General features: G+C 41.3%; 1 protein-coding gene across 1 annotated transcript in view; it reads left to right on the top strand.

The window, feature by feature from the left end:
• ZBTB7C (zinc finger and BTB domain containing 7C) overlaps positions 1–18,551 on the top strand; it is a 984,162-nt gene that overhangs the window by 239,241 nt on the left and 726,370 nt on the right. The window lies entirely within an intron of this gene.

Genomic DNA, 18,551 nt, shown 5'->3' with positions numbered 1-18,551 from the left:
CACGGCTGCTCCCAGTGGCGGCAGTACCTGACTAATTTGCATATGGCTGGATACCTTTTGCAAGGGCAAAGACAGGCTAAAAAAGCGGTGGTGTGGAAGGTTGCCCAGAGCAGTGCCAGTGGTTCAGATTAATTCAAAACCTTCCACCCATCACTTTTTTTTATTATAATTTACCGTTTACCACTTGCTGTAGCATTACCAGAATGGAGATTCCTTGAAGGCATTCGTTTTTCCATTTATGTTCAGAGAAATTAAGTTAGTCCTGAAACTGCCACATTTTATGGTGTGTCGAGTTTCCTTTGACTTTGATCATATTCTCACCTCTTACAAACCAATTTAGATTTTCATTCAGGACCATTTATGTTGGACTAGGGCTCCAAAGATGCTGTCCTGTCAAATACATGTAAGTCTACACACCAGGTTTTGTGTGTTTGCCTGGCTCTTGCTTAGCCTGGTTGAACCTGGGCAAACACCACTTTAAGAGATGGTGATAGCTAACACATTGCATTCTAATTCAGGTGAAAGACTTCTCGAGGCACAGAAATGACCTTCCGGGATAAAGCAATATGTCTTCCCTTGAGACAACGAGAGTCCTTCATTTAGATTATCCCCAAAATGCACATTAGCTTGCACCAATGCAGCTAATATCTGCATTCCTGGAGAAGGTAGACAGACGATGAACAGTACATATACAGACAGCCCTAATAAAATCCAGATTCTCTGGTTAGGCAATATAGGAATTGTCTGGACAAAACCAAATTCCCCTCACTAACTTGACAGGAAATTTAGATTACATTAAAAACAGAGGCAAATATGTATTGCTAATGTTGTAACCCCAACAATGTTCAGTACAGCAAATCCAGGATAAAAGAAGAAAGACACACAATAGTACAGTAATAAAACATGTTAACACCCATTTCATAAACATAAATGAAATCCTAAAACAATTAACCAGCCAAAATAAAATCAAATTGGTTCAATCAATTACCCATATTAACTGCAGTCAAATTAATTCAGTCCTTTGCCTTGAACTCTTGGACTCTTGGACAGTGCTCTGTTGCTCTAGAGCCAGGTTTGCACTATACCAAAACACAATAGAAAAATCCAATGAATTCCGAATTTTCCCAATAATAATAAAACCAATTTATGTTATTCACAAGGGGGGATTGGAGAGGGTCCCTACCTTTCCAAATTGTTTGGTTCTTAAAGGGGGATATCAAGCAGTGTCTGAGCTATTTTGGAATAGGGTACGCAAACAAAATATAGCAGCGATTTCCCAAGGTCTCAGCATAAAGTACGAGTGCGGGCAATTCCTCATGTTTGTTTTGCCCTACCACAAAGGGCAAACCAGGAGAAATTCACAGGTGAAATCACATTAATCATCAATGAGTTATCCATAGCCATAGCTCTCAATGGAGGGGAACCAGCCAGGGGCATGAAAATCCGGAATCAAACAGAGGGGCATAACATAAAAGCAATGAAAGTCCCTACTCCAAGCAGTCTTGGCACATTTGAATAATAATGCATAGCCCCGATAAGGGCCACTAAACTGAAGAGATTTGGAACCCTGAAGTCAAGAACATCACTAGTAATTATGTAATCAAAGGCCTTCACAAATGTTGCTTCATTTGACCTTAGATTTCCAATGAGACATTAATTTGAACTGTGTGCATTCCCTGAAGACTGTTGTGTGCACAGAACTTGTTTTATCTTACCAGCACTGCGAGCGAGCGAGGAGGGCTCCTGCTCTTGCTGAATCTCGCTTCCTGGAGGAGGCGGGCACGAGGACCAACACGTGACTGATCACGTGATTTTCTGATCTATTTCAAGCCGAGACATCCACCCTTGCGGCGTTAAGCCCTTCAGGGAAAAGGGCGCCGACTGTTGTGCGGCTGTTTGGCGCTGGAGGCAAACCCGCATTACTTGCGGATTCGTCTCTAGTGTGCACCAAGCGGAAGTACCTCTGGACCTCATTGCCTCGGGGTTGCGGGGTCCAAGGCTCCATGGTATCTTCCGCTCTCACTTGCGATTAAGATGCAACCTCGCACCCTGAAGACTGGCATGCCCCTTGCAACTGGCTCCCTGGTGGTTAGAGGTGAAAGAATATTACTAACCCCTGTGCCGCGGCAACGCGCGGCAAGCATGACATGCTCTGCCCCTCGTTCGTGGAAGTCGAAAGAAAGAGGTATGGCTTCACCGAACTTGGGGAATTGTAAAGACATCCATATATTTTGGAAAGAGGCCAGAGAAAAGACCATGGCTAGCGCTGGCTTGGGGGCGGTCCAGTGGAAAACTGGAAAAACAGGCGTGAGTGCTACGCTTTGCACTATAACATCAAGCGCAACACTGAAAACTTGTGAGTCAAACTATCTTCCCCCAGACAGCTCACCACCCCCAGTCCCTGAGCCTCAGGTTGTCCGCATATCCCTCTCTGAAGGAACATCGATTTCAGATAGTGCTCTATTAAAAGCAATCCCCTTAACAGCCAAACTACCGTCAACAAAAACAGTAATGTGCCCGAGTTCAGATGCGGCAGTTATAGATTTAGACCCTGAAGGCACTGCTTTTTCAATACAAGTTCTCCCAGACAATCTGTCCAAATCCCCAGTGTTGTTCGATTCCCCTGAAGAGGGGAACATTAGTTCCGCTTTAAGTGTCTCCTTTATGCAACCAACACCTAGAAAACCTCCAAACTTGCTTCAAATGGGCACGGAGCACTCTAGCGAAATGCAAAATGGAAAGTTACTTGAAGTAACATTGCACACCATGAATATGGCAATCCAGGCATTAGGTAAATTATATGAGTCTATTGACTCTAAACTCGTTAAACACTCTACCATAATGGTAGACATACCCATTTGGCAGGAAACGTTTGAACAACAACTCACAACTAGACTCCACCCTCTGAGTTCGGCTAAAAAACTGAAAGTAATCGGGATAGCGGTCGCTTGCCAAATCACTAATGTCAGCGAATCCCTAGTGCCTGGCAAGCTTAAAAAGACAACTACAACTCCACCATATATTTAAAAAGTCATACTTGAGATAATGGTGCCGTGCCATGCTCCGCAAAACAAAAAACCCACAGTAGAATTAGTAACTAGCAGCAATCAGCAGCAATCAGGAAGCTTTTTCAAAAATGGACGATACCATCTTTAAGGCAGGCAAAGCAGGCATTCATCCAGAAAATGGTATAAACAAACCTGTAAAAAATTCAAAGAATGAAAAGAGGGGGGTGACAACAAGTACCAAGCAGTTTTTTAAGGCCATTAATCTACCTCAAAGAAGTGCAACCGCCGCTTCTCAGGCGATAAAGAAAAAATACAACAACAAGCATTAGCGAAAGAGAATAAAAGTCTGATGAAAGCCCTGGTTAATCAGATGTCATATGCACCATTAGATGATCTACTGCAGCACATAGACAACAGTAATTCAGAATCTCGCCCTGAATCAAAGGATCAACTGAAAAAAAGTGTAACATCCGATTGCCCTAAAGCGGGAGCGATTGCATTGGCACAAGCCCGTGATTTAGAAGCAATGAACCAAAATAGATTAGAGATACGGAAAGCTGTGGATGCTTACATGGCTAGCTATAGAGCACCGGAAGTCAACAAACAGGTAGTAGTAAGAGAACTGCAGAAGCCAACCGCTCAGAGAGAGAAGCTCAGAACTAGGCCGTTTGAAGGAAGGGCTCATGAGGGTGAAGAAGAGTCTAGCCACAATACACATAAGGGTGCAGAACCTGTAAACCCTTGTGGCCCCCTTTTAGCACCGACATCAGTGCCAAACATCCAACAGATAGCTAAAATGGAGAACAATGACTATGTAGCCAGCAATTCACACATGACTGCTGAAGTTTTACACAGAATTGAAGCAGCACTAAGAACCATTGAAGCTAGCCACAAACTTACAAGTTTGAACAAGCCTCAGTTGGAGGAAAGGAAAAATGAAAGAAATGAGAAATCAAACCCTGACCTCAAACTAGGACTGAAACGTTTGGCAACATATTCTTTGACACTAGCATGCCGTCCGCCCCCTGGAGTACAATATGATCTAAACGGGAGATCGGTAATGGCTATTTTCTCAGAAATAACAGAGTTAGAGGACATAACATCCTCAGACATTGACTGTGTAGAATTCACCAAAGATGGAAAGCTCAACTCAGTTCGACTCTGGCTAAATTCCCGAGTCGTCCAAAATGTAATATGGTCATCAAAAAAAGCTCTATATAACCTGGGTTTTGAGTTAAACCCTGAACTAACCACCAATATAAAGCAAAGTGTTGAAATAGATCAAGTGATTGACCATAGAAGAAATGTAGCTCAAGAGAAGGAGGAAAAACAAGACAACAAATGCCTAACACTTGTCAATGTAAATGCTCCCAGAAGCCATGATAACTAGACAGATCAAATCAACAAAACTTAGCTACACTTTCAAGTTGGAACACAAGATGGTTTGCCCATTTACTCAACAATGATGATAGTAATTTAGGATCTATAGACATCACATTACTGCAAGAGACGTGTCTGAGTCAGTTCCGGTATGGGATAATCATGATATTTATCTAAACCCTGCATTTAAACATTCCTCTGGAAGACCTTCCTCGGGGCTTCTAATTACCATTAAATCAACAAAGGTAACATCATCAGATTTATGGGCAATGCCAAACAATCATATGCTCATGGTGAAGGCGGTCATTGGGAATACTGGTTATGCAATTCTAAATGTATATTGGAATAGCATGGCAATAACAGAAACTAAATTTTATCATGCTTTTGGATTTAATTGAAACTGACACCACAGTGTCCTATGTAGTAATGGCAGGTGATCTTAATATCAACTGTTGGGAGAGTAAAGCGCAAAGTGACAAACTTAAAATACACAGATGGAAATTATTTACAAAACATCGAAATCTCCATATGCTTAATGGTGCATTCAAAACAGATACGCCACCTCATGCCACGTGGAAACGAGGGAGCAACCACTCCATAATTGATTACATATACGTAAATGAAAACTTACTTCCAGCTGCAGTAGGCTTTGAGGTGCGGAACTCAGAAAAAAGTGACCACAATATTTTAGCAATGACTTGGGAGAACGAGTATCAAAAAACAATCTGTAACAATACTCAGCAAGGAAACCACCTATGTGCCAATCCTGGGATGATTCGCCTTAGATGGTCTGAGGAGAGTTTACAGCATTTCAACAAATTTCTGACAAATTCGCTCTCTATGGAAGCGGGGACTAGGGGCTATTTGGGAACGGAATACAGTAATGTAATGCAACTTTTCCAGCAGCCCAAACTGACATATGTAAAATCAATCGCCAAACCTCATTTACATTCATTTGATCCAGAATTGAAATTGAGAAAAAGAGCATATTGAGCCGAAATGAGGCGCATAGCTAGTAGCCCTCCGGACCAGAAGGTACTTCAACTCAGGAAGGCTAAAAATCAATATGTAAACTGGGTAAGACAACATCAAGCCCAACTGTATCAAAATGATGGTGCAAACATGCTGAGTATCTTAGCCACCAGAAATACAGCAAAAATGTGGTCAATCATTAATCAAGCAACGATTGGCTCACAGGTAGCAATTCAAGCAAATGCAGTCAACGAACAAAAATGGGTACAGCACTTTACAAAGCTTTATGCCGCTCCACACGGTAGTGAATGTCCTGAGGGTAACAAGTCTATGCAAAAATTCAACTTAGAATTTGATCAAGAGGATATATGGTTCTTGATTAAATCAGCAAGCAACTCAAAGGCGTCTGGCCCTGATGGGTTATCCAACTACCAGCTGAAATCACAACCGGAACTTTGGGCATATTGTACAACATTTTCAAAGCTATAAATCAAGAGCAAGTGATCCCAAATAGCTGGACCATGCCATAACTGTGCCCCTATTTAAAAAGGCAGATTGTCAACTGCCAACTAGTTATCGACCCATTTCACTGCTTGACGTCTCTGGCAAAATCTATGGAAGACTTTTATAGAAAGAACTAAATAAATGGACCACAGCCCAGCATCTAAATGATCCATTTCAGGCAGGTTTTGTGTCAGGGTTGGGCACAGTGCTAAATATCTTATGCCTAAACTTGATAAAACAGCAATACGCAGAAAAGGGCCAACCATTATACCTGGCATTTATCGATTTTCAGAGAGCATTTGACTCGATTGGCAGAACTATGCTATACAACAAATTGAAAAAACATAAGTGTCCTGTTTCCATATTAACCTTGGTTATGCTCCTCCACACAAATACTACAATGCAAATATGTCTAACAAATGGGGGCCACTTATGAGCAATGATAGCTACGAAGAGAGGTCTGAAACAAGGATGTTCTCTTGCATCATTTTTGTTTAATTTTTTCATCCTAGATATGGGTGACATATTCACTAGTATTATCTGTGACGCACTAAAGTTAGGCAACCAAAAAATAAAATATCTACTCTATGCCGACGATTTGGTAATTATGTCTCAAACCCCTAGTGGGCTACAAAACATGCTACAAGCTCTAGATGCATACACCAAAAAGAATGACATGATCATAAACATCAATAAATCACAGTTGGTAGTATGCAAGCCGAGACCATCTAAACAAAAAAAGAAAACAAGAAGGCCCGTGGGGAATTCAAAATACAAGTTTGACTGTGGTTGATCTTTACAAATATCTAGGCATAGTGTTTTCGAATACAATTAACCAAATCCACCACAGATTTGATCTAGAGTTTAAACCACAAGCGTTAACATCACAAGCTAAAATATTAGCATACAGGTTTGGGAAATTTTCACTTAAGCATGTTCTGTCATTTTATCAAATGAAAGTAACACCAATTTTAATATATGGCATGGAGGCCTTTTGTGTTATCAAAAAAGAGGAGTGGAATAAACTGGAAGCCAGTTTTTGGAAGAAAGTATTGAATTTACCCAACTGCACCCCTCTACCCCTGATCCGATACAAACTGGGGTCACTCTCTCTGTATTCTCAATTGTTATGGAAAATGGTTTCTTTGTTACGCAAATGTAAACTGAGCACTCAAATGCACAATGTGCTGAGCATAGCAGCCAAACATCTTCTATCAAACTGCAATAAACTATCAAAAACCTGGTGTAAAATAACATACAATGCTATGACAGAAGCATCTATTGATTTGCAATTGTTAATAAACAACCCTGGGCGAGCAAAAATCAAACTCTTCCAATTTGATTGGATTCAGAATGTGGAGACCTGTGCTCAATATAAGGACTTTGATACATTATTGTTTGGGACAAAAAGGTATAGACAAATGGCTGAATATCTGATTAAATGTCCCTCACCACGCATTCGATGTCAGTACATGCGTTTTAGGCTTAATTTATGGCATACGCGCAATGTATTGGTTTGAAGGAGAATAATTTCTAAAAAGTTAATACATTGCCGGTACTGTTTAAATGAATGTGAACCCGAAACATTGAAACATTTATTGGTGCAATGCCCTGCTTTGATTGCGATTCGCAAACAATTTTTTCAAAGAGTGTTTGATTTTTCAGCATACCTAAATGTACAGGAAACTTGACAAATGGTTTTGTCATGCCCAAGAGTATCGGTAAAAGTAGCAATTGTCCACTTTTTAGAAATCACAGTGCCTGACCACAGTCAAAGTAGGAAGGCTGAATGTGAATAATGATGCTTTAAATTTGAACTTTAAGTGTCAATTTAACTGATAGCTTTATTGTAAATGAAATGAATTGTAATGAAATTAATTTTATGATTTGAAAAGTTGTTATGCAACTAAACAAATAAAAACATTTTAAAAAAAAGAAATTAATTTAGGGAGTCTGGCTGGACAGTTCCAAATAAATAGGTGAATCTGAGGTGGGCAGACTCCAACATTGCCATATTCAATGTCAGGCCCAAATCTAGACTAATCACCTGGATAGGGACACAGTGCTAAAAGCCTACAAAACCATTCCAGATAATGCTTTCCGTTTCATTCAATCTTAAACTTGGCTACAGTCTCCAAATTTCTCATATATATTGCCGTTGTAGTGACCTTACCCCTTAACCATCTTGATTTAGGGGCAGAGGCTACATACCCAGTGGTTTATGTATTTGTTACTATTACTAGTATATATTTTATAGTGCAAACCTAGCTCAGGAGAAACAAAGAGCACTGTACAGGTTATAAAGCAAACCATTGGTAGCAAGAAATGTACAAGTCATCAAATAAACATTACAATATTTATACCAGTACAATATGCTGATGGATGTGCAGAAGATAGCTGGAATCCACCAAGGTGTTGCTAGAAGAGTATGTCTCCCGTTCTTTCCTAAACTGAAGGGATCTTGCAGGAGTCCAGAATGCAATGGGGATGAAGTTCCAGAGAGGTGGAGCATAGCTTGAGAAGGACTGTTTCCTAGTTATCTCCTTGCGCGCAAGCCTAGATTCCAGTCTAGTGATGGTCGTACAACAAGATGGCTGTGTTCTCTCTGATATTTTTTGTTTGCCAGTCAGGCGTACCAGTGGTAGTTGCAGTGCATGTGAGGCAATTGGTTTTGAACAAGACTCTAGTCGGATGGGGAGCAATTTGCACAAGGTGGAGGGGATTTGGTAAAGTTTGCCAGAGCCGGTGATGAGGCAGTCTGCAGCATGGGAGGCTTCTTTGAGGGTGACCAGTTAAGCAGCATGGAGAACTGGAATGAGGGCTTGCTCCAGTGCCTATGTGAAACCACTAGCACTTGCACCATTATTCGGAAGTCTTAGGACCGAAGGAATGGCTTGGTTTTGCAGAGCAGTGTATAGTTGCGTACTTCCCTATTTTTTGTTTTCGAGGGATCAGTCTTATTTTGGGAAGGATACAAAGTATATGCAAAAGAACGAAGTCTGATCACCCCTTCCTTTGTCCATTTGATTGGGTTGGTTCACCACTGATTAACCATTATAGATTTAGATTATTCACAATACATCAACATACAGCCTCCTTATGAGAGCTTCCTTACAAAATGTTTATTCAATACTTATAAACACTAATAAAAACAAAAAACACATTTTTATATTATAAAACAGGATTATACAACTTTTTCTTCCAAAGAAGAATTAATCAAGGTGTGGTTAGTACGTGACTTTTTTGTCCTTATATAACGTGTACAGCGCCTCATACAATGCGTCAAATAGAGCAACAAATAACTAACAAAACAATCATATTTTTCAACAAACTTCTTGTTTTGCCATCATATGTAATCACACAAAACAATATTTTTCCTATGGAGAGCCTACAACTTTGGTCTCCAGATAAATGAGGTCCTTTAATTATGCCTCATATATAGACTACATATGTTTCAGCCTTTCTTTCTATTAGGCGTTAACTCTAACGCCGTTTCTCTGTATATTGTTAGGCCTTCTTCGGAACTAACAGATTTCTTTTTTGTTTGTAACTCAATCACAGGACCACCTTGGATAACTCTGTATTTTTCACTATAAAATGCCTAAAATAAAATGTCATAATTAAAAACAAGGCTATAGTGTATGTTATCTTGAATTTAGTGTGTTGTCTCGTGGCGAACACTAACCTGATTAGCAGAAGCATTCGGACATATTTGTCAACCTTTTTTTTCTTCTATCTTGACTATGCAGATATCTTCTTGATGTAATCTGCCTGTAACAAGATCATTTATTTTGCTTCCATGTCTATATTTAATCAGTATATTATTAGTAAAAAATGTCTTTGTGTATTTTTTAGATACTAACCTGCAAATTGCAGGTCATAGTCCACTCAGATAGTTTGGTTGTGCTTATTTTTAACCACTATTTTTTCTTCTCCTTTTCTTTTTTTTATCTTACGTGTCTGAATGCAGAGATTTAACATTTATTAGCCTTATTTTTCTATCGAGTTACTTTTGCAGATAATTCATTTCCTGCTTGTATCTTTTACATAAGTTGTTTCATTATGAGTGTAGCTCAGTAATAGATCTAACAAAGATCTCTGCATGTCATTTCATAACGTGTGCCTCAAGTACATAGGTTGTACTACCGTTGGTTTTGCAGAGTACAGAAAGTCGCTTGAGCCTTTTCTGTGATGTGTTGTTGGAAGGATAGATTTCTCTTCAAGATTAAGTGACCCTTTACCTTGGTTGGTTCTTTCTAATTGAGAAATGTCCCTAAACGAATGCTTACGCAATGAAACAATCCCACCACCAGTCTGGGAAAAAAAACATGCAATTGCAACCAAAAATAATAATAATAAATCAAGGTATTGATGGTGGTCCCCTAACTTACAATGCTGCATAAGTACTCACAATACTTCAGCATGCCTTCAGAAAGAAAAGCATATCCTGCCTGCTGTTATATCACTAATGTTGCCATTCAAATGTGCAAAAATATCCATACATAGAAAATCATATACGAATGACTATTCTAAACAATAATCACAATGTCAACACACCGTTAAACTTATTTTGATTTAATTTTTGTGTAACCATCTGTAAGCAGTATAAAAATATATTTGTATCTAATCCACTTCCCCCTTTATATCAAAAGGTGAAAAAGTTCTGAGAATAAATAAATACATCATTTACTTACATTGCTCTGAAACTATTCACAATTATTGGCATCTGAGAAATATGTTATTTTTATACCGTACCGTTTCTGTCACTTCATGCACAATGGAGTTATTAGACTATGCAATTTATTAATAACTCATACAATATTATAATATCATTTTTCTATGCAATCTCTCCTTCTTTTATGTTGAAAGCAGTTCTGTATTCAGTTTCCTAATAGGACAAAGGGTTCAGAAGTTATAACTGATGTATTTCCCCATTGTCATTTTGAATGCATATTTTGATAATACATGTTGTACTATACCATATAGTTTTAATTACAGGTATGTATGTGAATTAATATCAATGGATTATCTGCTAATATGTTAACAAAAGGCGATTTACTAGGCAGTGTAATGGAACAGCCAAACATTCCTCATGGACCCTAATGCTCTGCAAGGGTAGGGGTCAATGATCTGCCCGAGGCATCTGCTTATAAAACTGCACCTACTGATTGACCAGACATTCAAATTGTTGATTTACAGATTAGCTTAAAAAGTAAGATCATGGTTTGGTTTTTCGGACGTATTTTGTTTGTAATTTGGAAACGTTGTCTTAAGTACATGCAGATGGGCTCATAAGCCTTCTAATGCATTGATCAAAGTGATGGATAATGGGTCTGTGTACCTGTTTTACAAAAGATCTGACCTCTGAACAAAGAGCCACTTTGAGATGGAATGAGTGTAACATTTAATACATGCAATATATAGAATGAATTTAATGGAAGTTTGACATTGTAGGGGTCTGCCAATGGATATCATGGTTATCCTGTGATTTGTAATACATTTTCAAACGTGGTAAATTATTTAGGTTTGTCCTTTTGCTCATGGAACTCAAATTAAACAGTTTAATATGTTCTCTTTCAAAGGGCAACACACATGTCAAAATACCTCTAAGTTACTTTCATTTGTAATTAAAGCCTACAACCAAAGCATATTTTTTAGAGGCGAGTGACTGCAGAATTTCAATTTCTTTGTATGTGTCATCTGTTTCAAAATGAGTTAATTAAGCAATAGAACCCGAGCGTCGGGGGCATTACCATCCCAGGTAATGCCCCGGGGCCCATAGGTAAGGACCTGAGCGAAGCGAGGGCCTTACCGAAGGCCCCGGGGCATTACCTGGGACGGTAATGCCCCCAACGCGAGGGTTCTATTGCTATTAGTACCCCGTTTTTTTTTTTTGTTTCGGCGGTGCAGCGTTTCGGGAGGAAAAAAAGAAAAAAAGAAAATGGCCACCGCCATAGAAAGGAAAACGGAGTCCATTTTCCCTTTCCATAGCGGCCATCGGGAGAGGACGCGCTGGGAAGTCCGCTCCCGAAAAAAGGATCAAGAAGAAGGTAAGTGGGGTTGGGAGGGTGGGAGTGGGACGGGAAAAAGAAAAAAAAAACGTACCTGCGTCCCCGGCGGGGGATGAGGGAAGCCTCCTCCAGCCGTGTGGAGGTGCGGAGCGGGGATGGCCCCGCTCTGACTCTCCACACGGCTGAAGGCTTCCCTCTTCCCCCGCCGGGGACGTAGGACCAAGAAGGTAAGTTGGAGGGTTGGGTGCGAGGGAGGGAAGGGATTAAAAAATGTAAAAAAAAGACTTACCCGAGTCCCCGGTGGGGGGCGAAGGCAGCCTCTCAGCCGCGGGGAGGCTCGGAGCGGGGATGGCCCTGCTTCGAGCCTCCTCATTGGCTGAGGGGCTGCCACGCCCCCCGCCGGGGACAAAGTCCGTGGAACCCCGACGTAGGGATTCCCGTACGGTTAGGGACCTGGCGAGAGCCAATCAGAATGCTTGTTGCATTCTGCTTTGCTCTCGCCGGGTTACTAATTAATATTTCAGTATAAAGCATCATTCTGAAAATGAATAATTTACTGGAGAGCATTATATTCAATCGGATGATGCCTAATAGCACATTGTAACGCCCAGAGATACTTTCGGTCTTCCTACACAGCAGATACCATGGAGGTTCCACTTCACATGACGGAGCAAACATTAAACCAAAATATGTACATTATTCAACCTGTTTAAGTTTTTGACCCTCCAGAAAACATGTTCAGTGTCTTGACAAACCGCAGAGAGTGTTGCCCACTCTGACAGCAATTCACAGAACAATTACTACCTTGATATTGTTCAAACAACCACAATCTGAATAGGCTGAAACTTCAAAATACGGTAAAGCCTATTTGATGTCTGACAGCATGAAGATTTGTTTTCCATGTGTATACTGTAGCTGTGAAACCTGTGTGGCGGTTAAACCAATAAGTACCTTAAGTCCTGAAACTGTTTCAAAGAACATCACACAGATATTATGTTGATGCAGGAAATGCAGATGCAAGTTGAGCTGCACTACCAAAAGAAACTCTTACCTTTACAATCCATGACTTGGTTATTTTTCATCAATATCTATGAAGTATGCATTATTGTAACCTTACAAGAAATTGACTCATGTCTATAATAATTATTCCTAGTTGGAAATGACACAATGTTTGGCATTTATTTTTGTTTATTAGTACCCGGCGAGGGCGCAATCAGAATGAAAGGACCATTCTGATTGGCCCTCGCTGAGGCATTACCCAGCCGGGAATCCCTCAGCTAGGATTCCATGCCTTTATTCCCCATGGGGGGGCGTGGCAGCCCCTAAGCCAATGAGGAGGCCGTCTTCGTCCCCTGCTGGGGATTCAGGTATGTTTTTTTTTGTCCTCCTCCTTCCCCTTTTCCCACTCCCACCCCCACTTACCTTCTGCCTGCTTTGTCCCTGGTGGGGGACGATGGCAGCCTCCAGCCGTTTGGAGGCTTCTATCGTCCCTTGCAGATGATCCAGGTACGTTTTTTTTTCCCCTCCCTCCCATCCACACTTATCGTCTTTCGGGAACGGATGCGCTGGAGCCACTTCTGTTCCCAGCGCATCCACACCCGATGGCCGCCATGGAAAGGGAAAACAGACTCCGTTTTCCCTTTCCCGGCGGCCATTTTCTTGGTTCTTTTTTTTTGTCTGTCCCGAAACGCCACAGCCTTTCGGGACAAAAAAAATGCTTTTAGTGCCCCGGTCACGCATATCTAGCAGCCTGGTGTACTAATAGCTATATGCCCCTCGCAGCGGGGGCATTACTGACTCTGGTAATGCCGTGGGGCCTCGGGCCCATAGCTATGGGCCCTGGGGCATTACCTGAGTCGGTAATGCCCCCGCCGTTCGGGGCATATTGCTTAATTAGAAGATCATTCATCCTACAATAAACACTCAGTGTGTAGAAGACTTTTGGAGATTAAAATGATCATATGTCCAGTCAGAAGAGATAATTACCATAATAAAGTTCTCAGTCTTGTATTGAGCCAGTTTTGGGGTAAAACATGCAACTTTATCTGAAACTAGCTGGGGTACTCAGCGTTGCCCATGTCCTGATCGAGTGGTTTCTCATATGCCCTGGTGGATGTTGCCCTTGTACTCTTGTCAGCAAGTCTTGCTTCTGTTTGCTCTGGCATCTCATTTGCCGTGGAGAAAGTTGCTCTTGTTCTCGAGTCGGCAATGCGTGATGCTGTTCGTTGTGTTTCAGAAACTCTTGGTATTGATTTTGCTTTGCATCATATGAAGCTTTTCCAAGTGATGTTAGTTTTTTGTGCAGCATGTTTCAGTCACTCAATGGCTTCAGCACATTTGAAAAAATGTCCAAGAAAGATTGATTGATTGTGCTCTCTTCTCATGAATGAACTTAAGTAACCTGTAACCTTGCCATTTCCCATATTTGGAGTGACGTGATAAAAAAAAGTGTAATTTCTTTTTATTACATTTAAAAATGCTTTAATAAACACTTTAGAATAGATCAATTAAAAAGAAGGTCTTCAATCTTAAAATATGGTAAAGAAGATTCCAATATCAGCGAAATTGGCAACTGGTTCCAATTGGTAGATGCAAGAAAATCAAACGAGCACCTGCTCTCTCCAGTTTAGCACGTGGTATCTCTAGCAAGTTACCATGATAAGATCTCAGAGAGCGAATGCACGGTTTCTTTTGAATCCTATTTTTCAAGTACTCCGGATTCTTGGCATAAAAACATTTGAGCGTGTTGGAGAGAATATGAAAAGTCAGGCGTTCTCTCACTGGGAGCTAATGAAGGTCCCTGCTGGCTGCAGTAATATGCACCCTACAGCTGATTCACATTACTGCAAGTGCACATAGGAGCAGATTATTTTCCCTTTGCTATATTCTCAAGTATTTTAATGGAACTAAACAGCCATACCGTCTTCCTAGTCCGATATGGAAACTTGATGGGAACAGGTTTGTTTATTTACTAGCGACATTAGTGTTTTAATCCTCTTTTAACAATCTTGCTGCTATTTGTATTTTATGGTATCATACAGCTCACCTTAGGTAACGTGCTTAATTGTTATTAGCTAACCTGTAACTGAATTAGATAAGGTACAGTGCGATTTAAAACAGGATTAGTTTCCTGCACGCACTGTTTTGGGAAAAGACTACATTTCCCGGTACCCTCGTAGTCCTTAGCTGCTATTTCGTCCTAAATCCGGCGCGAACGCGAAGGTGCGAAGGAGTCAAGCCAGTCTGTGCAGGTCCGTGATGGACATGATTGCGATTGCGACTCCTCTCTGTCTAATTTCATGGGGCTCCAATAAGTTCTCACAGCCATTGCTGCTGCCCGAAATATATTTTCTAATAATGCCCTTTTACCTTCAGAGCTACCTACCCCGAAAGTAAGTTCTCTTGACACTAGCCCACCAGAATCCACTATAAGTCTGCCCCTGCCATTATCTGCCACTTTTTCCACCGTACCTCCTGATGACTTACCCCCCCTTCCACCCTCTACCCCTTTAGTTATCCCATTACCCCCAACTCCAAATCTGTCAGACTCTTCCTTTAGTTGTCCGGAAGGTAATCACACTCCCCCACTTAGCACACTCCGGTGCTTATTACTTAATACCCGGTCTCTTATTAAACACGCTCTAGAAGCTAACCACTACATTGCAGATAATGACCTCGACCTATGCGCAATAACAGAAACCTGGGCGTCTAGCTCGGCTGGTCCTTCCCTCAATTTAGCGATTCCAACAGGCTATACTCTATCCCGCCACAACCGTACAACAGGGAGAGGTGGGGGGATCACATTAATTCTTAAAGAAACCCTTTCAACCTGGATAGTCCAGAACCCGGACTTTGAAAGAGTTGAATCCCTGCATATTAAAATAGGAATGAACGCCGAATCTACAGTGAACTTTCTTCTTGTTTACGGCCCGCCCTCATCACCACACAACCTCACTGTCTCCCTCTCTAACTACTTGCTCTCACTTCTTAAACCCCATACCCTGTTTATTCTCCTTGGAGATCTGAACCATTGTCTAGGCCACAAGGATGACCCACTAGCCACTGAATTGGAGGAAACCCTCTATGATTTAGGTTTTGAACAACAAATGAATGAGCCTACTCACCAATCGGGCCACATATTGGATTGGGTTTCCTCGGTTAACACTCCTTGCCACGACATCCAAATCAATCCCTGTCTTTGGTCGGACCATTCATTTGTTCACTTCTCCATAAGTGTACCTTTCCCAGTTAAGCCCAAACTCCAAAAGCCCAACTTCATTATTACGTGCAACTTAAAACATATTACTGAGGACAAAATTGGACCTCTTCTCGGCCCTGCAATTAATTTCACGGACCATACTACTTTACTGGACAGGTCTTCCATCCTCACGTCCAACTTAGCCTCTATCTCCCAATCCCTAGCCCCTGCCAAGTCCAAAAATCGCTTGGCCCTAACAGAAGCAATTCATGTTTTACCAAGGATTTACAAAAGTCCAAATTGCCTACTGCAAAGCTTTTTCACCAATGGAAAGCCAATCCTAATATCCTCACTGCATATAAATCTTCTGTCAAGGCCTATAGGACTCACGGCTGGAAAAAAGACTTACAACAATAATCAGTCTCTTAATGCTAAATCTGACACTAAAGAATTGTTCAGGATCCTAAAAGATACTGAACCTACCCCCGAATCTCAGGGACAACTCCCATCGCCAGATAATTCTTGGTGTCTACAAATCCAGAATGGCATGCACAATAAACTTCTTGGAATTAGAGCCGATATTGTACAGAAACAGACCGCTGATCCAGAATCTGCATACAGTAAACCATTCATTAGAAATCCCTCAAATACTGAATTTAATTTTCATTCAATCTCAGAATTTGAATTAAAATCTACCATTCAACAACTCAAGCCCACTAAGTGTAAGGACGATCCTTGCTCCTCTTTAATCATAAAATCCTGCCCTCCTACATTGCTAAAAGCTATTTGTAACTTTGTTAAAGCCTCCTTACAAGAGGGCTGCATTCCCGACAACCGTAAAACCGCTTGGATCACTCCCCTTCTTAAGAAGCCTGGTCTTGCTCCAGACTTGCTCCACTTAACTATCGTCCAATCACAAACACACAATATCTCTTGAAAATACTCGATCGAGTAGCTTATTCACAAGTAGCCTCTCATCTGAACCAGCATCACATCTTAAACATCTACCAGTCAGGTTTTAGGCAGGGCTATGGTACGAGACCTCCCTCTTAGACCTCAAGTCTCGGCTACTTGCTAATATGGATAAAGTTCTTGGTACTCTCCTTGTGTCCATGGATTTGTCTGCGGCATTTGATTTGGTTGATCACCTCATTTTGGTAGCCAGAATGGCCGAGGTGGCTAATTTTTCCCCTTCCGCTGCATCTTGGATTAATTCCTTTCTGGCCAATAGACAAAGCAGAGTCTGCATCGGGCAGTCTGAGGCGGATTCAATCCCAGTTCTATTTGGGGTTCCGCAGGGTGCTAGTACCTCCCCCTGCCTCTACAACATCTATACAGCTCCCTTTTATAAGATGCTTGAGGAAGAAGGTATTTCATTTTCTAACTATGCCGATGATAGCCAGGTTTTAGTAAAACTATCGGGCGTTCATTCCCAGGATGAATTAGAATTAAACAGAATGATTTCCCTTATTGAAAACTGATGATGGCCAACAACCTTGCGTTAAATAAAAGCAAAACCGAGTTTATGATCGTGGACACCACAAACTAGCTTGTCAGTTTGGATCCCATGTTTAAATCATTTAGGCTAGGGCCAGTTGACATTTCTCCCCAACCTAAACTAAAAATATTAGGTGTCGTTCTGGATCAATCCCTCAACATGAGAGCCCTCGTTAGTTGTGTCATCTCTGCCTCCACTTACTACGTAAAACTCCTGACCCACTAAAGACTTTTCATCCTGCAGGTAAATTTTGAGACCATCGCAAGCGCCATAGTTGGGGCGAAGATCGATTACTGTGGCAGCCTCTGGGCTGGATTTGGAAAAACCGACCTTAATAGACTTCAAGTAGTCCGGAACGGAGTGGTTCGAATCGTCACCGGTCTGGCACGTCATGACCACGTCTCAGCCGCCCGACACTCCTTACACTGGCTGCCGATCAAAGCCAGAGTTAGATTTAGAATTCTCACAATTGTCTTTAAATGCAGGCATGGCAAAATGCCCAAATACCTGCTGGATCAAATCCTTCACAAACCTAACTCTAGGGTACTTAGGACCAGCAACCAGAATTTGTTATCTCTACCACACTGCAAACTTAAGAAGGTGGAGAATGGGGCTTTTTTATATTGCAGCTCCCAAACTCTGGAATTTGCTTCCATCCACGCTTCGTCAGCAACCGTCGGTCACCTCCTTTACGAAGACCCTCAAGACCCATCTCTTCTACTAAGCGATCATTCTAGTACTCACTTAGGCTAACCGGGTACTTCTACATCCCAATGTACTGACCTCCTTCCTCTCTTTGCTCTCCTTTATGTTCCTTGTCCATCATGTCTCGCGCCCTCACGCCCCAGGGTTCATGGCTGCGCGTTATGAATTGAATAAAGTAAAATAAAGTAAAAAATGACCAAGAAGCATTGTCACTTTCCAACCACAAAGTTATTGTGAAACTAGTATGTGAGATGAACATCTCAGTAGTTACAAAG

This window comes from Ambystoma mexicanum, chromosome 6p (assembly GCF_040938575.1).
Source record: "Ambystoma mexicanum isolate Mex_15411 chromosome 6p, UKY_AmexF1_1, whole genome shotgun sequence".
Lineage (NCBI taxonomy): Eukaryota > Metazoa > Chordata > Amphibia > Caudata > Ambystomatidae > Ambystoma > Ambystoma mexicanum.
The sequence above is the reverse complement of the archived record's forward strand: the minus strand, read 5'-3'. Positions and strand labels throughout refer to the sequence as shown.